A 22,145-nucleotide genomic window follows, 5' to 3' on the forward strand; every position below is an offset into this window, starting at 1 on the left:
CCGCTGGCTAGAAAGGTCTGAGGGTTATATGAGCTAACGTGTGTAAAATGCACAGCAGCACAATAATAGCACGTGCTAGTATGTACTAAGCACCTACTGTGTGTCAGGCACTGTTCGAGACACAATTTGTTTCATCCTTATAATCTAAAAGAGAGGTCTCCTTTGTTAGCCCCCGATTACAGATAAGAAAACGGAGGTTTAGGAAGGTTAAGGCACCTGTGGTGAGGTCACACAGCCAGAGAGCGGCGGAACAAAGTTCACACCCGGGCAGTCCGGCTCCAGAGCCTGCATTCTGCGGAGACCCATAACGAACGGTTGCTCAACAGATGGTGATACTCTACCCCCCAACTCTGGCCAGCTCAACAAACCATCCGCCACCCCTTCTCACAACAATCCATTTGCCCAGACTTCGTCTCAGAAAAGGATGAAGGTTCAGTGACTTGGCTGTGGTGCATCTTGACCACCCAAGGTCGGCGTGAAGGACACATATGGGGGGGGCCCGTCTAGTGAGTGGCCTCTACCCCCTGCTCATGGAGGCAGCCCCAGGGGCCATGTTTGTACCGCACAACGTGCCCACGGGCACTGCTGGTGACCACAGGGGAACTCAGATATAAAACTGATCCATCAATACATCCTCCCCCCACCCTGGAACATGGAGTTGGGATTTGAAACATGACTATCTCTGCCCATCACTTAGACTAGAAGCCGTCATCACATGGCCAAAGAAAGAGCAAAGAGAGGAAAACAGAGGAGCACAGAGACCGAGGCAGAGGAGCTGAGAAAGTCTGGAGTTCCTGACCCACGGAGGGCCAAGGGCCGGCCTCCCAGGGTCAAACGTCTCTGAATGAGACTGAGATGTCACTGAATGACAAAACCTGAGCACTTTTCTTACTACGGTGCTGGGTATACAGCAGGGACTCAATAAGAGCTGAAGGTAGTCTTCGAAGGGCAACCATACAAAACTAAACATACTCCTACCATCTTACCCTACGATCCAACAATCATGCTCTTGGAATCTACCCAAAGGAGTTGAACCCTTAGGTCCACACAAAAACCTGCACACAGCGGCTTACAGCAGCTTTGCTCATTAACTGCCCAAACACGGAATCAACCAAGATGTCCTCCCGGGGGTAAATGGAGAAATAAACTGTAGTACACGTGGACAACGGAGTATTATTTGGTGCTACAAATCGAGCTACCAAGCCATGAAAAAACACGGAGGAACCTTACGCGCAGATTACTCAAGTGAAAGATGCCAGCCTGAAGAGGCTATATTCTGCAGGATTCCAGCTACAGGACATTCTGGAAAAGGCAAGACTACAGAGACAGTAAAAAGATGACTGGCTGCCAAGGGTTGGGGTGGGGGAAGGATGGAGAGGGGGAGCACAGGATTTTCAGGGCAGGGGAATATCCTGCATGATACCGTAATGGTGGAGACACGTCACCGTAAATGTGCCCAGACTCAAAGCATGTCCACCACCAGGAGGGAACCCACATGTCAACGATGGACTTCAGGTGATAATGACGTGTCGGCGTAGGTCCACCAACGCCCCCCGCTCTGGCGCGGACGCGGACGGTGGGGGTGGCTGTGCGGGGGCGGGGAGGGGGGTTTATGGGAAATCCCTCGACTTTCCGCTCCATTTTGCTGTGAACCTAAAACTGCTTTAAAAAGTCTATTAAAGGGGCGCCTGGGTGGCGCAGTCGGTTAAGCGTCCGACTTCAGCCAGGTCACGATCTCGCGGTCCGTGAGTTCGAGCCCCGCGTCGGGCTCTGGGCTGATGGCTCAGAGCCTGGAGCCTGTTTCTGATTCTGTGTCTCCCTCTCTCTCTGCCCCTCCCCCGTTCATGCTCTGTCTCTCTCTGTCCCAAAAAAATTAAAAAAAAATGTTAAAAAAAAAAAATTAAAAAAAAAAAAGTCTATTAAAAACGGGGGTCGCGGTGATACACCTGAAAAGGCGGGACCCAGAAGAGCAGATGTCAAGGAGCCATTAAAACTCCGGGGTTGGGGGAACCAGCTGAGCTGCAGGAAGGGACGGAGTTGGGGAGGAGGGGTAAGAGGTGAAATGACAGCTCTTCTCCTCCAATGGTTTGATGAAAGGAGCCTGATCCCCTGGCCTCCCCATCAGACAGACAGCTGGCAGGCCCTCTCGGAGCCCAGATCACTTTCCTCCCCAAGAGGGACTTCTAAAGAAAGGCCCTAAATTCCTATCATTAAGCCATCTGGAGTCATCCTTCTCCTCCAGGAGATGCTCTGTCGCAGGTCAATTAGTGCACATTTGCATAGAGTTCCTTAATAGGTTGCTAATTGTCTGGGGGAGATAATGGATGGCTCTGGTGGTTCTGGGCAGAATGTTTACCCACAGGGGCAGACCTACAGGGGGTATCAGAGAATAGGGAGAAAGAAGGAGAGCAGGGGAGGGGAGGGGAGGGAAGGGAAGGCATGGAGGGAACAGAGCGAACCCTTACTGACTCACATGCAGTGAAGGAGAAGTGTTATTTTGTGAACCCTTGGGTCCAGGTGTGTGTGTGCATACTGGATCCTAGCGGCAAGTGCCTTTCTCGCTGTAGGTTCGTTGGAATTACTGGAAAGCCCCAGTGATGGAGAAAAGCATGGGGGGGGGGGCAACTTTGGACACGGTGGGTGCAGAAGGACCCACTGGGAAGGCGGCATTGGAGCACGGAACTGAAAAAACCAGAAAGGGGGCAGCCACGGGAAGATCTGGGGCAAGACGGTCACAGGCAGAGAGGACACGGTGCAAGGCAGGAGGTCGTACAGGGCCCAGCACATCCCAGAAGGGGGAGGGAGGCAGGGGCTAGGGAGTGTGTGGACCCCACCCCACAGGAGCCTTTCTGAATTACACTGTCACCCATGCCTGTTTCACCCGCTGGACCAGCGAGGAGGTGGAGGAGGAGGCCTCTAAGGACCCTCCTGTCCCAGGGGGCTACGGCCAATGACCCAGTGGCTCTCCAAGGCTGAGCCACAGTCAAGGAGTGTTTGTTGACTAGCAGAGCTGAGAGCAGGCCGAGGTCCTGGCCCTTAGCGGGGATCGGTCGGTGGTGGCTCTAGAATTTCCTTCTAGGTGGGGCTCAGGGGAAAACTCTGACCAGAAGGGCAGGCTCAGGGCTTGACCTGACACCATACAGGATGGCAATCACTTGGATGAGGTGAGAACATTCGTCACTATCAGAGGTTGGCAAACTCTGACCTTGGCCAAACTGGCTCCTGGCCTGTTTTTGTCAGCCCTAGAGTGAAGAATGGCTTTTATATTTTAAAGGGTCACGAAGAGGAAGAAAGACAAGCAGCAGCAGCCAGCATGCGACCCCCAAAGTCTATTAATATTTACGGTCTAGCTCTTTACAGAAAGGTCTGTCAACCTTGATCTTTATCGGCAACGGAGGCTGACGGTGGAGATCACAGGGGAGAAAGGCTCAGGCCCGTCCCCAAAGCTCGAAGAGGAGGTGACAACGGGTTGGAAGGAAGTCTGGAGATCCTCGGCCTAGCAAACAGTCTCCTTTTCCAGAAGGGGAAACTGAGGCCCAAAGAAATTCAAATGAAATGACCCCCATCCATGTGCAATGCCTCCCGTGGCCCTGAACCCAAGTGAAGGTTCTAGAAGTTGCAGCTCGTACTATTACTACTATTGTTATTATGTTCCCATAGTAGAGGTCAAAGGATCCTCAGAACCAGTTACTGCTAGTCTGACAGTTTACAGATGAGGAACCGGAGGCTCAGAGAGGTTGAAGGGTGGCCCCGGGGTCACACAGCCAGGCGAGGGCCACACCGGTTCCCAGCCCACACCTGCTGGCCTGAAGCTCTCTTCCCCATGCACACACCTCTCTCCCTGCTGCCCCCTCCCCACCCCCATCCCCACCATGAGCCAATCGACACTTGCTGGCTCCACACTGGCCAAGGCAGAATTAAACTCTAATTTAGGAACCTTGACAGCTTCCGTTAGCAACTCTTCCCGAGAGGAATTTTTCACCAGGGTTTCCCCTGCAAGAACCCTGGCTCTCACCCCCAAATCCTCCAGCCCAGTCTTTCTTCCCAAGCCAGTGTGTGTGTGTGTGTGTGTGTGTGTGTGTGTGTGTGTGTGTGTACGCACATGTCAGTGTGTGCATGCCTGTGGCTGTGCAGGTGCATATGTGTGTGTGTATGTCTGTATAGGTGTGTATATATATGTGTGCAGGTTTGTGTATGTTTGTAAGTCTGTGTCTCTGTACGTATGTATGTGTGTATGTGCATGCAGGCGTGTATGCAGATGTGTCTGTGTGTCTGTGTGTCCGTGGGGGGGTGGTCTCTGAGCCCCCAGCCCCAAGCTCTCTTCCCTCGCAGAGCACCTACCCCCGAATCCTCAGAGCAGAATTAAAATGGGGGCTCACAGTCCATCAGAGCTGGAGGAAAGACCCTTCACAATCCCCAGGCCACTTTCCTCATTGACAGATAGGGAAACTGAGGCCCAAAGGGGGCGGTGGAGTCAACCAGTGACCCTTCCCAGACCCAGGCCTCCTGAACCCCGGCCATGAGCCTTGACGCCCTCCCTGGGAAAGAAGGAAAATGGACAAATTACTACTTACTGTGCACCTACTGTGTGCCGGGCCCTCCCAACGACCCCGTGTCACTGAGCCTCCCCAGTGGCTATCGGGCAGGCTGGCTTTCTTCTCACTTTACAGATGAGCCATCAAGGTGGGGGAGGGGGTCAGTCAACCGGCCAGAAAGCAGAGGGGTGAGTGGCACAGTAAGACTCGACCCCGGGCCTGTCCAACTCCAGAACCTTAGTCATATCATCCACGTGTCAGTGCCTCTGACTACAGGACCATCCTCTGACCTCTGCAGGCCGGAGTGTCCGGAAGGCTTTTCTCTGCAGAGTCTGCTCAGCAAGCTGGGGCCCCCTCAGCTGGGAATGAGGGCAATGAGCCCCTTCTAGAAGCCACAGGGGTCCTCAGACCCCGGTGGTATCTTCACCATGTCCTTCAGTGACCCAAGGACACTGCTGGCATCCAACAGAGAGACGTCCCCTCCCACGAGGGTAACTGCTGCCAGAAACTGACGAGTACTTCAGCCCCCGGTTCACCCTCTGGATACCATCCAGAGGCGGCATGGGCGCACACACATCACCAGAGACGCACGCGTGCATGAACACGTACGTCCCCACGCCCGTCACCTGCACCCCTATTTCTCCATCCCCATTCACGGCACACGGCAGGGACGCTTCAACCCAACTCACGGACGAGAGACAGCAGACACTAGAGACCTGCCCAAACACGTTTCGGGTTGCAGCTAAAGCCGGAAACCAAAGCTTCTCATCCTGACCAAACCTGGTTTCTTATCCCCTGGGATTGCCAAAAGAACAGAGGAGTGGACCGGAACACCACCCCTGGACCCCTCGGACTCCAGATTTACAGAGTGTAGTCTCTGGTTCCGGAGCTCAATTCTAAGATTTTACCCCAGTGCTCTGTCGTAAGATGGACTGTAACGTTCCCTGCCAGGATCCCCCGCGCCCCCTGCACCTGACATCCTGTGCTGGGATACCAGGGTCGGCTTCAACGTTGGTAGGTTCTCAGATTCTGAAATTCCCTTCTGAGCCCCAAAGACCCCAATCTCCTCCTCCCGTGCCAAGGTTGAAATTCTCCCCGGGAGACAGCCATGCCTCGCTGCCTTCCAGTGACCAGGATGAAAGATGTGCGCATGAATTATACATTTCCAGGCATCTCTAAATTGCTCGGCGATTACAGAACACCAAAGGTCAGCTTGCCTGGGGCAAGAATGTTCCCTTCGGCAGAGAAAAACAGCTGGATGGAAACTCACCAATGTACATAAAGACATTACCTCTTGCAGAGTAGGTGTAGGAGTGATTGTGTGTGTGTGTGTGTGTGTGTGTGTGTGTGTGTGTGTGTGTCATTTTGCCTGTCTTCTCTTTCTCCACTACTGGCCGTGGTTTAAAGAAACAGACGGAGGGTGCAGGAGTTTTGAGGTCACCGAGACTTGACTTGGTATCTTGGCTCTATCACGAGCTCTGAGAAGGGGAGGAAGCCACTTATGACTCTTAAGCTGTAGGCTCCTCATCCATAAACTGGGATGAGAATGGTGGATCCCCGCGGCATGGACCGTTTGAAGGATTCTTCCAAGTAACGCACGTAAAATGCTTAGGCCAGGGCCAGGCACACCGCTGGATCTCAACAGGATCGCAACTACTGTTAACTTCGCGTTTGAATCAACATAGGCAGCCAAGGCTCGTCGGAGGGTGCATGGGTTCTGGAACATACTGGAGTCACTGAAACCCTCCTTGTCAGTTCATAACTCAAGACCACGGCAGGGCAGGCCCCTCTCTGAACCTCCGTCTTCCCAATCTATAAAATGCACAACTATGCCACTTCTCAGGGTCCCCCATGGGCATCTGGCAGAAGACGAGCCTCACTATTGTCATTATTCTTCCAGCTAGTTAGCATACAGTGTTAACATTAGCTTCAGGTGTGTGATACAGTGATTCGACAATTCCATACAATTCCATACATCCCGCAGCCAGCGCTCTTCAGGCCAAGTGCACGCCTTCACCCCCGGCCCCTATTATTACCCTCAGCTGCCAGAGAACTGGCAGGCAAGGAGCAGGGCGAGGCGCACCTGGGGCGCAGAAGTTAGAACCGGAGGCGGCTCCTGCTGTCAACTTATTCGTGATTCTTCTAAAGGAGAGACCTCACCAGTCTCAACATTAATAGGCTGTTGCTGTCATGATGTCTTTAAATTTAGACAAACACCCCCCCCAAACACGCATCCACCCACGCGCCCCCAGGAATAAATCTTCCCTGGGGACGAGGGAGGAAGGTCTGTCTCCTTACATCCTGGGAGGGAGAAGGAGGCAGGGGAGCTGGCTGTGTGCTCAAGGCTGCAGCAGCAGCCAGGCGGCCGGGGGGGGGGGGGCAGGGAAGCTCCTCTCCTCCCTGCCCAGAGCGCTGGACAGCACGTCAGGGCACTCAGGCGCTCAGCCCTGGGGGCTCAGGGGCAAGGCTAGCACACTCAGCGAATGAAGCTGATGACCACTGAAGCCCGTGGGTTCGAATCTGGACACCGGAAGACAGGCGTGGTGTCCTGGATGAAATGGGCAGCCTGTCTGAGCTGGGGTTTCCTTGCCTGTAAATGACGTGGTCACAGGGCCCTTTCCCTGGGTGTGCTACCTGTGGGGTCCCGTGGGGGACCCCACACTTGGTTTCATGCTCTGCTGCCGAGGTCTTGGAATTCGTAACAATTACCGAGCAGGGAAGCATTTGCACTTTGCATGAGGCCCTGCAAATGACAGGGCTGCTCCCGGGGGGCTGTGAAGGTTGGAGGAAGCTCGTGTCTGAAACTCCTAGCCTGTTGCAGGCACGAGGTAAAGATTCATGTCTGTCTCTCGTTCCCTTTCCTATTCCTGCTCCAACCTGTCAAGCTCGTTCTACGACTGTGTGTCCCAAGGCAAGTGGTTTACCCTCTCTGTGCCTTCAGTTTCTCCCCTGGAAAGCACAAAAACAAAGACTGCCCAAAATGTCTTCTGGCTCCTCCTTACTGATGACCGCCCCCCCCCACCCCCATTCAAACTACAATTCACTCACTCATTCCCTCAACAAGCACTCACTGCGTGCCAGCCACCTGCCAAGCCAAGATGTGCCCCGCAGTCCTGACCCGAACCCGGGGATCCCTCTAAGGTGAGAGTCTATCCTGCAAAAAGTTCACAGATGCATCATCTCTGGGGGAAAACTTCTCCTTCATCACCTCAAACCACCTCTGCTCTGATCCACGGGAGCCCGATAGTCTCCCCCAGACCCCTGTGGCGGGGCGGAGGGTGGTTTTATTTCTCCATTCGGCAAACATTTATTGCGTATCTATTGCGTGCCAGGTGCTGTGGACCCACCCCTGAAGAAGAGGCGGCCTCTGCCGTCAGGAAGAGGACAGACGACCTTATTTTTTAGCTTTTAAAGTCTTGGAGGGTGGGGGGAGGGGGGGAAACAGCCGAGGCACAGAGGGATTTTGAGGGGTGACGGATGCCTGTATATCTCCGTTCTACAGGTGGTTCCACGGCTGAGTACACTTGTTGAAACGTATTCACTGGGTGAATTTTACTGTAGGTAAATTATACTCAAAAACCTGCTTTTTTCCTGCTATGCCGGCCGAGCGACGAAGGAAGGGATGCTTCCAAGAAAACCAACACCTGCTCTCTTCTCATCCCCGGCTCCTGGGTGCTCACCTGGAGGGAGGGGGTGGCTGGGGGGGGGGGGGCAGGGACAGCTCCCATGAGCACCTGGGTCCCCACGTGACCCTCCTCTCCTGGCCTGCTGGGCTCCAAGAGCAGGAACAGTCAGGGTTATTTTTGCTCTGAGAAGGAGCAGCCATAGGGTACTTTCTCCCCAGGCCGCCGCCACCCCCTGCTGGGTTTACATAAAAACACATTTGCCCAGGGCTTTGTTTCTGCATTTGCCTCCTCAGACCGGATCCTATGAAACGTGGGGAGGTCTGATTATCTGGCTGGAAGCCGCTGATGGGTGAGGGCAGGCTGAAGGAGGGTGGTTCAGGCACGTGCTTCCTACGGGTCCCACGGAGCCCTGGGGTCTCTGCGCAGGGGTGACAGGAGTGCTCACCGCGCTCACTGGTGCCCGCACCTGCGCTTCTCAACCTTGGCGTTACTGACATCCGGGGCTGGGATGATTCGCCGTTGAGGGGGGCTACCCGTGCACTGAAGGATATTTACAAGCACCCTGGCAGACTTCTGCCTACGAGCACCCCCTCCATCAGTCATGACAATCAAAACGGTCTCCTGGGGGCGCCCGGGTGGCTCAGTCGGTCAAGCGTCCAACTTCAGCTCCGGCCATGAACTCACAGTTCATGGGTTTCAGCCCCGCGTCGGGCTCTCTGCTGTCGGTGCGGAGCCCGCTTCGGATCCTCTGTGCCCCCTCTCTCTCTGCCCTTTCCCCACTCGCTCGCTCTCTCTCTCGCAAAAATAAAAATAAACTTAAAAAATGTCTCCACTGTCAAATGTCTCCACGCCACGATTCACACACGCAAGCCCAGCTCAGTATCCCTCTACCTTCCAAGAGCCACCTGAAGACAGAATTGACTATCTTTCTCACCTCTGTATCCCTGACTCTTTCCCCAGTGCCCAACGCATTGGTATTTTATCATGTTCGTTTATTTTGGAGAGAGAGACAGAGTGCCAGTGGGGGAGGGGCAGAGAGAGAGGGAGACACAGAATCCGAAGCAGGCTCTCGGGTCAGCACAGAGCCCGATGCGGGGCTGAAACCCACGAGCTGGGAGATCGCGACCTGAGCCGAAGCCAGACGCTTAACTGACTGAACCCCCCAGGCGCCCCTCGACACCGTCGCGTTTTAGAGGCTCAAAGCCATCAGCGGGATGGGCTGACCGTGGCAGAAAGAGCGACGTTGATAGTCCCCAGCTGCCTTGGTTTGGAGGACGCTGTCCGGTAGTCAGACTCCAGCCACCGCCTGTGGATTTGAACCTTGTGCCAGGCTGTTCCCCCATCACCGCACCCAGCCCCAGGACGGAGGTCTGTGACGGTCTCCATTTTACAGGTATGGAAACTGAGGCACTCAGCTAGCGGCTGGTAGAGCCAGGGTTTGAGCCTAGACATGTCTGACACCAGAGCCCAACGTCTTAATTATCCACTTAAGGCAGCTGCAGCCTTCATTGTTTTTTTTAAGGACAAGACGGGGAATAAATAGTGACAAAGATTCTCTGCTTAGCGAAGCTCTACTCAGCCTTCCCTGAACTTGTCTTCAAGTGGGCATCTCTGCATTGTCCAATTTTAGCAAGAATCCGGTCAAGTGAGTTGAGCAGAATCCCCAGCCCCCATACCTGATCACCTTCAATGCCGGGCCCCGGCCCGCGGGCCCCCATCCCCCAGGTAACATCTGATCACCTGACCCGCCTTCAGCACGAATCCTGTTGGGTCAGGTTAGCCAGAATCCTGCCTTGTTCCCGATGTTTCCTAGTCTTCTATCCACTGACCACCCCCCCCCCACCCCGCCCCGACCCTGGGCTCAGCTGTACGTCCCCGCTCGCCCTGCCGTGTTCGGGGTGGGGCTGTGCCATCCCTCGGTCTCTCTGCCCCTTGTTACCACGGTCTTGAATCAAATCTGCTTGTATCCCTCCAACTCAGCTCAGTGGTCAAAACGCAGAGACCCTCCCAAGATGAATACGGTCAGGAGCGTGGACTTGGGTGTAAGACAGACCAGCATCCGAACGCCGCTTGGCCACTTACCAGCTCTGTGAGCTGGGGCGGGAGACCAAGCCTTGATTTCGTCATCTGTAAAATGGGGACAATGACAATAATGCAGCCCAGGGTTTCTGTAATGATTAAATGAGACAATGCTGTAAAGGGCCTTTCTGGAAAGGCCTGGAAAACAGGTCTGGAAAGGTCTGGAAAACAGCCTGTGCACAATAAATATTGGTGGGATGGGTGTGCAAACAGGCTTAGGGGAGAATGGCGTCAGCTAAGGTGGAAACCAGAGATAGAGGGGAGTTTGCATCAGATCAACCAACAGGGCAAGCGTGTTCAAATCCCAGACAGTCCCCACCACACACACACACACACACACACACACACACACACACAGTGAGCCAGCAGCCAGCTACTCCTCAATGGCCTCCTGCCCATTTGGCCGCATCAAATGAAGGTCCGCTGTGTGTGCTGACCAATGACAGGCTGCCGCGTTGGGCAAGAGGCCCCTCGGGCCCCTCTGAATCGGCGTCAGAAGCCAGCTGACCCCCTGGAAACTACATCGCCTAATTCAGCATCCCCTGGCCCCTTCCAAACAGACACACCGAACACAGGCCACTCTGACCGGGTCTCAGCTGAAACCGCTCTTCTGGGAACCACGGAGAGGCCCCACCGTCCCTCCCAAGCCTGACCAAGGGCCAGGACAAAGGGGGTGGGGGGGGGTCCAGGCCCTCCGTCATAGAAGGTTCCGTTTCTCCTCGTTAATTCAAGAGCATCCACGGCTCCTGCTGAGCAGCTGAAGAGCTCTCTGGAACCTCTTTTCAACTGAAAACAGTAATTTGCAAGAGCTCACAATGCAGGCAGCAGACGGGATGCACAGTTGAACCACAGCCACAGCGGCCTTTCTCATAGCCCGCAGCCTGTGGCGCGGCTCTGAGGCTGGGCAGCTGCCACGGGCCACCGGGAGGGTCCGCGGACAGGAGGAGGGCACATGCTGACAGCTCCCTGGAACCGGCTGGGGTTTTTCATGTGAAGGGGCGACAAGCCTATCGCGTCTGGAATATTTTCCAAATAAGAAATAACCCAACTAGGGGGCTTAATACAACAGAAACGTATCTTCTCATAGACCTGGGGGCCGGAAGTCCACAATCGAGCTGTGGGAAGGGCTGGTTCCTTCCGGAGGTTCTGAGGGAGCATCCGTTCCGTGCCTGTCTCCTAACTTCTGGTGGGTTCTGGCAATCTCTGGCGTTCGTGGGCTCACAGACACATCAATCGAATGTCTCTGTCTCCACCTTCACGTTGTGTTCCCTCTGGGTGTCTGTGTCTGTTTTCTCTTCTCATAAGGGCACCGGTCACTGGGTTGGGACCCACCCGATTCCGGTAGGACTGCACCTCAACCCATGACACCTATTTCCACAAAAGGCTCAATTCTGAGGTTCCTGATGGATGTGAATTTGTGTGTGTGGGGGGGGTATCACTTCTGCCACTTGCTGCCAGACAAGTGACTTAGCCTCTCTGATCCTGTTTCCTCATCTTTAAATAGAAATAATTTTAAGACTGTTGGGATGACTAGGTGCCATAATGCACCACTAGCAAGTGGTCACGAGCAAAGACGCAGCCAGATGACCTCTGCCACCGACTTGCTGTGTGGTGTCGGGCAGGGTGCCTAACCTCTCTGGTCATCCGTTCCCCTATCTGTAAAATGAGGAGATTAACAGAGATCATGGTCCTCCTCCCCCTCCCACTGTCCCAAACTCTTAAAGGTGCCTCAAGGCACCACAGGAGTCCATGGGACGTCTTAGGATTTTTAAAACCCTAGAAATTACACACTAATCCTCAAAAGTGGTACAACTCTGTGTTTGGGGGCTGGAATTGGATTAACTCAGTGCTATAGACCATCCCTCCTCAAGACAAGCAGAATTTCTCGAGAATTATTAGTGTCTCTGACGGATTTGTTTTTGTTTTTTTTTTTAATTTAGTGGGAAAAAATCTTAAAATCATAGAGTTTGTTTAAGGAACAAAAATCCTGGGGTGCCTGGTTGAGCATCCAACGCTTGATCTTGGCTTAGGTCATGATCTCACGGTTCATGAGATCAAGCCCCATGTAAGGCTCCACACTGACAACACAGAGCCTGCTTGGGATTCTCCCTCTCTCTCTCTCTCTCTCTCTCTCGCTCTCTCTGCCCCTCCCGTCCATATGCTCCTCTCGGTCACTCTCAAAATAAATAAGTAAACTTAAAAAAAAAAAAAAAAAAAGAAAGAAAGAAAAATCTTTCCAGTCACAAAAGGGAAAATAATACAAAGACCATTCTCGGGGCTGGAGAGGTTTGGGCTCCACAGGGTTGGTGCAGATCAGCTCATTTAAATTTTTTTTTTTTAATGTTTATTTATTTTTGAGACAGAGAGAGACAGAGCATGAATGGGGGAGGGGCAGAGAGAGAGGGAGACACAGAATCGGAAGCAGGCTCCAGGCTCTGAGCCGTCAGCCCACAGCCTGACGCGGGGCTCGAACTCACGATCCGTGAGATCGTGACCTGAGCTGAAGTCGGACGCTCAACCGACTGAGCCACCCAGGCGCCCCAGATCAGCTCATTTAAATGACAACAACACCTCTCAGTTATGGACTGCTCACTCAACGCCAGACATTATTTTCACCACCGTCCACCTCGCCTCTCATTTACCCACAAAACAACCCTAGGAGGTAGGTGTTAGTACCTTCGTTTTACAGTTGAGGAAACGAAGGCCCAGAGAGGGGCGGTGAGTTGCCCAAGGGCACACAGCTGGTTAGGGGCTAGCTGGAGATCTGAATTCAGGTCTGAAACCCTCAAACAAGCTGTTCGATTGTTAAACTGTGAAATCTCACTTCACTGTAAGCCCTAGAACAGAGAACGGCGACGTGAGCCGTATGCATCACCTAAGATGTTCAAGCAGCCACATGACAAAGGGAAAAACAGGTGAAACTAGTCTTAATCATGTACTTTAACCCAAAAATCTAAAATATTGTCATTGCAACATGAAATAAACATAAACGTTGTGATTAACGACACCTTCTATATTCTTTGCTTCACACGAAGACCTCAGACTCTGGCGGGTGTCTCATACTGATGCGCATCTCAGATCACGCCATCCACACCTTGATGGCTTGGTAGACGCACGGAGCCGGCGGTCCCGCAGAGGAAGGTGTTGCTCGGCAGATCTGGCTGTTTGTGGATTTGCAGAGCCGGGAAAAACGCTCTAGACGCATCCCACTCCAAGTTAAGACGCGTCACGGCTGCCACTCCACTGGCCTCCTTAGGTGGGAGGCGACGGAACTGGCGAACTGTCTCTGGCATCCCAGCTCTCCAGGTACCAGGTGACTCACCCCATGCGCCCCCAACCTCCAGCTCTCCTGCGTTCCTCACCCCAACCCTGTGGTCGGTCCCGGGCCGCTCAGCTGAGGGCCCGCCGGGGGGCTGACTGAGCCCAGCCCGCTCTGGGGCCAATCTGGGCTCACGTGGTCTTAGCCCGGGGACCCCAGGGATCCGACCGAAGGAGCTTCTGGCGGCCAGCGCGACTGGCACGGCGGCCCGTGCCCAGCTTTGAACCCAGCTCAGCTGCTCCTACCCGGCAGAGCTTGCCCCCGCCCTGTCCCGGAAGCCTGGGGTCCTCATAAACCTCCTCCTTCACAGGCTTGACGGGAGGGCCCGATCAACAGCCGTGAGGATCGCCTTCATCTCTCGAACATTTACGTCAAACGCTGAGCGTGTGCCAGAGATGTGCTATTTTTATTCCATTTTACAGATGGGGAAACCAAGACTCTGGGAGATGAGATCGCTTGCCCAGCATTGCACGGCCAGCAGATGATGGATTCTGTGACAACAGACCCTCGTTCACAGGGAAGTGGTGGGGATTAAAGAAGTTAGTAAATTAAATGAAATCATTCAGAAGAGTGCTGTGTATCTAGCGTGCTCAGCGGATTTTGCTCCTGTCACCATCACCCCATCCCCATTCCCATCATCCCCATCATCATCGTCACTGCCATTGTTTCATTCATCACCGTCACCATCACCACTGACGTTATTCCCGTCAGCCTCATTCTCGCCTTCTGCCTCCCCACAGGTGCTGTGACCGCAAAGCAACACGGGGCACAGAGTGGCAGGGCTCACCTGGAGAAAGTAATGAAGTGACTTAAATCCAATCAATAACACACAAAAACAAAGGTCAGGCTGAACGATGGTTCTGGTCTGGGACACACACACACACACGCCCTACACCCAGGACATCCGGTTTGGCCAAAGAACACTGCCAGCACACAGCGTTGAGCACGCCTCGGGGGAGAGACAGATAAGCCAGCCGCCACGGGTCCGGTGTCATTTATTCTTCCCTTCCCAGAACAAGAAGGCTCGAGGAGCCCAGCCTCCATCTTTGGGCTTCTCGGCCACCCATGGGGGAAGCTGCCAAGTGAAATAACCTCCCTCGGGTCCTTAATGGTCTGCTCAGCAGAGGGGGCCTTGTTTGGGGCGTTCTAGTTATTTATTGTTACCAGTGTTGCCAACCAAGTTTATATAAAGTCGCTGCAGGTTAAGCTCTGGGCAGAACCAAAGACGCCCTCTCTGGCTGACTTTGCTCTCAGCCAGGGAGGTGCCCGCTCGGTGTCTCCTTCCTCCCTCTATCCCTGACCCTGCAGAATTTACCAGGCCAGTGGCCTACCCCCCACAACACGCTGTTCTTCTAATGAGCTCTTTAAAGCCAGTGACACCGTGGTCATCATGGATTCGCATGCAGGTATTTGCGCGTCAGCAAGGCCTTCCTGAACTTCAAGGCTCTGGGTGGGGAGGGGCTGGAAGGAGCAAATCGTGGAATTGAAGAGACGGGAAAGGATTTTAGCAATGCTCACATTATTATGCACAAGCCTCCCACTCCCAGTTTCGCACTGGCCTTTCAAGGTCGGCATTGCTGGTGAGGACCTGTGGACAAACCCAGCTGCACTATTTGGGGCTCTCAGCAGAGCTAGGGGAGTTCCCTAGAACATCAGACCTGGGCCATTTAGGCCACAAGTTTTATTGAGCACGTACTACATGCTAGGAAATACGTGAGTAATGACAGGAGAGAACGCTATGAAGCCCCAGTTCCATGGGTCTTACGTGACAGGGGACTAGACGCTTGATTTCATTAGCTCAATATTCCACTGAATGTCAGAACCATCTCAATTTTAAACTAGCATTTACTGAGCCCAGTTCCTGTGTTAAGTGCTTACTTAAGTTACACAGGGTAATGAACTGCAACAACCCCATGAGACAGGTACTGCTTCCGTTATCCCCATTGACAGATGAGAAAACTGAGGCACAGCGAGGTTGACAGACTCGCCCCAACTCATTCGTTGAGAAGTTGGGAGAAACGGGACTCATACCTGGAAGCCTAAAGGTACAGAAGCACACGGAGGGACATTCAACCCAGTCTTGGGATGAGAAATCAGGCTGTGACCCGAGACGTGCAGCAGTGACTAGCGAAGGAGGCGGGGACAGAAGGAAAGAACGTGAAGATACTGGCCCAGGGAGGGTAAGTAACTCGCAGGAGGGCTCCAGGTCAAAAGTGGCAGAACAGGAGGAGCAGGCCCCAAGGCTTCGGCCTCCAGTCCCATGTTTTCGGCTCCCTTTTTATACCCTTGACCTCATGAGCCCTGCTCTCTAACCAGCTAAGCTAAACCAGGGCTCAGCAAGGGCCCAAAATAGCTACAGCTCCCAGGCAAAATTAGTGCCGAGTCAATCTTGCCCCATTCATCACTCTGACTCCAACCTTGTTATTTTCAGGCCACACGGCACTGGGAACGAGGTGGAGAGAGGGGGAGAGAGGGGCGGGGAGGGAGGGAGCGAGAGCGGGGTGCTCCTTCAATCCTACTGCGCTGCTAGGTCTCTAACGGAAAATCCGTCACTTCTTTGTCTCAGAAAGGCGTCAGGACACTCTGACTGCAATCCCAGCATCCTTTTGCCCCTCGCTCCCTTCTTCCAACATCAGTTCCCTACAGAATCCACACCTCCTCCCCCCAGTGTGGTTTGAGCAGGGCTAACCCCAGATCCAGCTCCAAAAATGGGTCCTGACTGGTCCAAGCCAATCGACATAGCCCATCTCCCTTTCTCACTGCTGGCTGGTTTGGGAACGGGCAGGTAATCTAATTAGAACCAACAAGACTGGCTGGCAGAGGTCCTGGTCTCCAGTGGATGAGGGCATCCAGGAGAAGTGATGTCGGGTTCCTGGGAGTATTTTGCCACTGTCGGAGAGCCAAGGACTAGGGAAAGGTAGAGATGCAGACAAGCCAAGATCTGATGGTCTCTGAGCCTGGATCAAGCCACACCTGAAGCAGGAAACATACTTGTGGATTTTAGTATCTGTGAGCCAAAATAAATTACTCTCTTGTTAGAAAGTCCATTCGAGTTGTGTTTTTGCCACTTTCTACATAAGGAAGTTTTACCTATGGCCGTAGCTGTTGCAGGATTTCCACACAGGATTTGTGGAAATCTGTGGTCTAGGCTGTGGGAAACAGAAATCTAAGACAGAATTACAGTTGAGAGGGAAGAGTTTTCTTTTTTTTTTTTTTTTTTTTGGTTTGTTTTTTTTAAAGTTTATTTATTTATTTTGAGAGAGACAGAGAGAGAACGTGAGCAGGGAGGGGCAGAGAGGGAGGGAGAGGGAGATAATCCCAAGCAGGCTGCACACTGTCAGCACAGAGCCCGATGCGGGCCTCGAACTCACCAACCATGAGATCGTGACCTGAGCCGAAACCAAGAGTCGGACGCTTAACCGACCGAGCCACTCAGGCGCCCCAAGAGCTTTCTGAAACAAAGATTTGGGATGATCAGGAATCCAAGAGGCAGAATGGGCTCCGCAGAGATTTTAAATGCAGCCCATGGCTTCCTCGACAAGGAATAATTATAAGCATTTTTGTCTATTAAATGTCTGGCTCTTGCATTTTGTGCATTATCTAATCTGGTCGTTCTTATGTCTGGAGGCAGGGGTGAACATTCCCATTTACAGACAAGCAAACTGAGACCCAGAGAGATGTGGCATACCCAAGGCACAGGGCGAGTAGACCGTGGCACTAGGCTTGGAACCCAGAGGGCTCTGACAGGGACACCCCCCTCCCCACATCACAGTCTCCCTGACAGCAGGTGCATGGGCAGCTCCTGTTACCCTCCAGTGGATGAGATTTAACGTCTGGGCCTGTGAACGAATGACAAAGTGTGAATTTCACCAGGACCATATTCTCCACTTAACCTTGGCAGGATCCCAAGGGCAATAAACACTCCCCCAGAATGGCAGAGGGCTTTGCTGAAGCTAACAGATGACTTTGCTTAGGAGTAAGAACCCTAACAGAATTGCAATGCAGGAATATCCTGGGTGTTGGTTCCCGCTAACAGCCACAAGACTCATGAGATGTCCCCATCATGGTAATGCCAAGGTCAGGGTCATTCAGTAGGAACGCCAGAGGCCTCTGAAGCAGGTGCCATGATGAGCCCCTTGTACCAATGAGGAAGTTGAGGCTCAGAGAGGTGAAGTCACTGACGCAATATTATAGAGCTAGTGTAGGATTCAAACAAAGGTGACTTTTTAGGACTCCAGTGTTTTGCAAGGCGTGGACCTGACCTTGGCATGACAGAAGATTCCAACATTAACTGATATTCAATCGCCAAGTGAGAAAGTTATCCCTTTTTAATTTTCTTTCAGTGTCTCTGATGACATCTTGGGAAAGTCTTGGGACGCCCGGATGGCTCAGTCAGTTAAGCGTCCAATTCTTGATTTCAGCTCAGGTCATGATCTCACAGTTGGAACAGAACCCTGTATCAAGCTCCTCGCTGATGGCACAGGGCCCGCTTGGGTTTCTCTCTTTCTCTTTCTCTCTCTCTCTCTCTCCCCCTCCCCCACCTCCTGCTCTAGCTCGTCCCACCCCCAAAATAAATAAACTTAAAAAAAGAAAAAAGAGAGTCTCCCTTTGGTGCTAATAGTTCTTTAACGCACCCCCAAAACTTGCCAATCTGCCATGAAGACAGAGAAAAGCGTCAGGGGCGTGGCCCCTGGCTGGTGACAGTATCTGGCTAGAGCTGATCAACTTGGTTTTCCTTTCGTAAGTGTTTATCATGATTAACCTCTACTTAGGGAAAGTCTTATTGATTTCATATTTGCAGGTAAGTTAACTCCTTCAATGAGTCGTCTTTAGCAAAAAAGTAAGTCAATTCGAAGAAAAGCATGTAAATGTGGCAAAAATCTCAAAGGGAGTGTGCTAAGTTTGGAAGAAATCACCAGACTCAGCTGAACCCAAACTTATGTCTTACCAACTCAGCAAAATGGGGGAGGGGGCCAACACAGAAAGAATGAGTCCCGAGTGAAAAGCAGAGTGTCCCCGCCCCCTTCTCCATTTGTACCCACGTCCCACCTGCTCTAAACCACCAGGTCAGATGATGCTCTCCTGGGCTGGGAGGGAGGGACCCTCGCACCTCCTTGTCTCATAATCCCGGTTACCAGCGCAGCACAGCGATAGGGAATGGAACTTCTGGAAAGAAAGCTGATGTGGGGGCAGAGAAAGCTAATCCTAAGATTAGCTGCAGGCCAGAGAACCGGGGGATCTGCTGAAACTAAATACCCATCTGCCCCATGATTCTGCGACGCCACTCCAGGCATACACCTACGAGAAACGAGTGCTCCTATCTACCACAGCACTCATACAAGAACATTCCTAGCAGCGCTGTTGATGACGGCCTCAAGCTGGAGAAACAAGCCACACGTCCTTCAACAGGAGAGCGGATGAACTTGAACGGCTGATAGGTGTAACAGCATGGGTAAATCTCACAGACATAACGTGGAGCTAAGGAGGCGTGCACAAAAGAAAAGATGCTCTTTATGGGAAGTTCAAGGACAGGCAAACTAATCTGTGGTGACAGAAATCAGAATGGCGGGTTACCCCTGAGGGGTATCAATCAGGAAGGGGTGCAAAGGAACTTGCGGGGTGAGGGAAAAATATTCTAGATCTTGACCTTGGCGATGGTGACATGAATTCTATAGGTTTGTAAAATGTACTAATATTTGATTTTACCGTATGTAGGTTGTACCTTCATAAAAAAAATTCTTCAATCCCCCTTCCCTGAAGGTCTGGGGTTTAAATAAATGAAAGACGGGGTGCCTGGGTGGCTCAGTCTGTTAAGCGTCCGACTTTTGATCTCAGGGTCATGAGTTCAAGCCCTGTGCTGGGTTCCACACTGGGCACGAAGCCTAGTTCAAAAAATAGTATAAATAAAATAAATTAAAATAAATTCATGAAGACTACTAGATCACAATGACAATGCCAAGCACTCCCTCCCAGGGTCCAGGGCTGGGATAAGACTGGAACCCCACTGGAATGTCACCCAGGTCAGCGTTAATGTCGTATCATTCATTCATTCAATATGGCTGGGAAACCTCTCTTACGCTGACGAGCTCCCAAGACATTCTTTAATCTTTTAGTTGAGCACCTTTTATTTCTTCTCTATGCGCAGTGAATTCATTCGCTGTGGCTGTGGTAACAGACACAGCAGCTTAAAACAACACAGATTTCTTCTATTAGACTTCCACAGGGCTGGCTCCTGGAGGTTCTCTCGGAGAATCTACTTCCTTGAGGCTCCCTGGGGGCCACCTACACTCCCTGGCTTGTGGCCCCCTCCTGGTGTCTGTCTGACCTCTTGTAACTGTCTTCACATCTCCCCTGACTCTGACCCTCCTGCCTCCTTTCTATAAGGACTCTTCAGACAACTCTGGGCCCTTCCAGGACAACATCCCCATTTTGATTCGAGATCCTTACCCTAATTATATCTGCGAAGTCCCCCTGACCATGTTCATGAGTTCAAGGGACTAGAACACGGACAGTGTTGGTGGGGTAGGGGGCTTACGCAGCTGACCTCACTTACAACAGCCTAGACTTTTTATTTACTTTAAATTTTTTTAATGTTTATTTACTTTTGAGAGAGAGAGAGAGAGAGAGAGAGAGAGAGAGAGAGACAGCACCTGAGCAGGGGAGGGGCAGAGAGAGAGGGAGACATAGAATCCGAAGCAGGATCCAGGCTCCAAGCCGTCAGTACAGAGCCCGACGTGGGGCTCGAACTCACGGACTATGAGATCAGGACCTGAGCCAAAGTCGGATGCTTAACTGAGCCACCCAGGTGCCCCAGCCTAGACTTTTAAAAAGAGCACAGATTTTGGAATCAGGTCAGACCCATCTGGGTTCAGATACCCATCCTACCGCTATTAGCTTCGCGTCCTTGGGGGCGTCGCTCAGTCTCTCTTGAAGTCATTTCCCTGCCTATCCAGTGGGGGTATCACTACCCTCCCTCTGGGGTGCTGGAGGACAGGTGATGTGCGAGGCAGCTGGCATGGATCCTGCCTCCCTGGAAATGCTTTTGGTGAAGAGCCTGTACCTTCGGTGACGTTCAACGGATGATTTCTTTTCTCTCAATACTTCCCGCGGTGAGTGGTCACCACCTGCCATCATCTAACGGTCTTACAGGATTGGTGACTGTATTCCCTGCGCTGTACTTTCCATCCTGTGACTTCTTTTAGTTCACAACTGCAAGTTTGTACCTCTTAGTTCCCTTTACCTACTTCACTCGCTCTCCCCACCCCCACCCACCTCACCTCCGGCAAACCACCAGTCTGTTGTCTGTATTTACGAGTCTGTTTCTGCTTTTTTGTTTGATTGTTCGTCTGGTCTTTTAAACTCCACATGTAAGTGAAATCACATGGCACTTGTCTTTCTATGACTTATTTCACTTAGCCTAATTCTAAGGCTAAGGCCCTTCTAGGTCCATCCGTGTTGTCATGGATGGCCAAGGTTTCATTCTTTCTTAACAGCTGAGTAGTACTCCACTGTGTGTGTGTGTGTGTGTGTGTGTGTGTGTGTGTGTGTGTGTGTTTCTTGTGTGGGTGTATCAGATCTTCTTTATCCATTCATCTACTGATAGACACTTAAGTTGCTCCCATATCTTGGCTATTTTAAATATGCTGCAATACAAACAGAGGGGTGCGTATATCTTACCAAACGAGTTGTTTTCTTTGGGTAAATACCCGGCAGTGGCATTACTGGATGATACGGTATCTCCGGCTTTAATTTTTTTTTAAGGAACCTCCAGACTGTTTCCCGCCATGGCTGCACCAGTTTACGTTCCCACCAACAGTGCACGAAGGTTTCTTTTTCCCTACATCCTCACCAACACTTGTTAGGTCTTGTTTTCTTGATACTCGCCATTCTGACTGGCGTGAGGTGACCGCATCACGGTTTTGATTTGCACTTCCCTCATGATGAGTGATGTTGAGCATCTTTTCATGTGTCTGTTGGCCACCTGGGTGACTTCTTTGGAAGCATGTCCATTCAGGGCCTCTGCTCATTTTTTTCATCGGTTTTTGTTGTTGTTGTTGTTGTTGTTGTTTCTGGTGTTGAGTTGTGTATGTTCTTTATATATCGTGGGTATTAACCCCTTACTAGATATGCCATTGGCCAATTATATTCTCCCATTCAGTAGGCTGCCTTTTGGTTTTGGTGATGGTTTTTGCTGTGCAGTGAATGAGTGATACTGACGGGGGAAAAAAGGCACCTACTAAGTCCTGGGTGCTTCTACTCAGTCTGTCTGACTCTAAAATCCTTCAGAAATGTTCTTGTAAGTCCCCAGGACTGGGCAGAGCCGGTCTGGAGATGAGAAAGGGAAGGACCGAGCCCCCAGGCCTTCCAGAAAATGGCGGGAACGTCTTCTTCAGAATGCTGGCGGAGGGCAAGAGCCGAGTCCCTCCCCTAACAGGGAATACATACGCATCTTAGCTTTTCTGGAGGCTGCCTATTGTTTATCAGAGGTGGGATTTCCTTGGCACTTTGAGGAAAGCACATGCCCAGATGCAGAACAAAATAGCTTTTTTTTTTTCTTTTCTTTCCCCAAAAAGCAGAACGTGGCTC

At 52.1% G+C, this 22,145-nt stretch overlaps 1 protein-coding gene across 2 annotated transcripts in view; it reads right to left on the reverse strand.

The window, feature by feature from the left end:
* WSCD2 (WSC domain containing 2) overlaps positions 1-22,145 on the reverse strand; it is a 101,797-nt gene that overhangs the window by 68,813 nt on the left and 10,839 nt on the right. The window contains exon 1 of one of the 2 annotated variants that reach the window (XM_040443670.1): positions 10,827-11,087. The exons of the other annotated variant lie outside the window; for it this stretch is intronic. The gene's annotated coding sequence lies outside the window, so the exon portion shown is untranslated. Of the gene's footprint in view, positions 1-10,826; positions 11,088-22,145 lie in introns of those variants that run through there. 2 annotated transcript variants of the gene reach the window in all.

Source organism: Herpailurus yagouaroundi, unplaced genomic scaffold (assembly GCF_014898765.1).
Source record: "Herpailurus yagouaroundi ecotype Mexico unplaced genomic scaffold, PumYag 191, whole genome shotgun sequence".
NCBI lineage: Eukaryota > Metazoa > Chordata > Mammalia > Carnivora > Felidae > Herpailurus > Herpailurus yagouaroundi.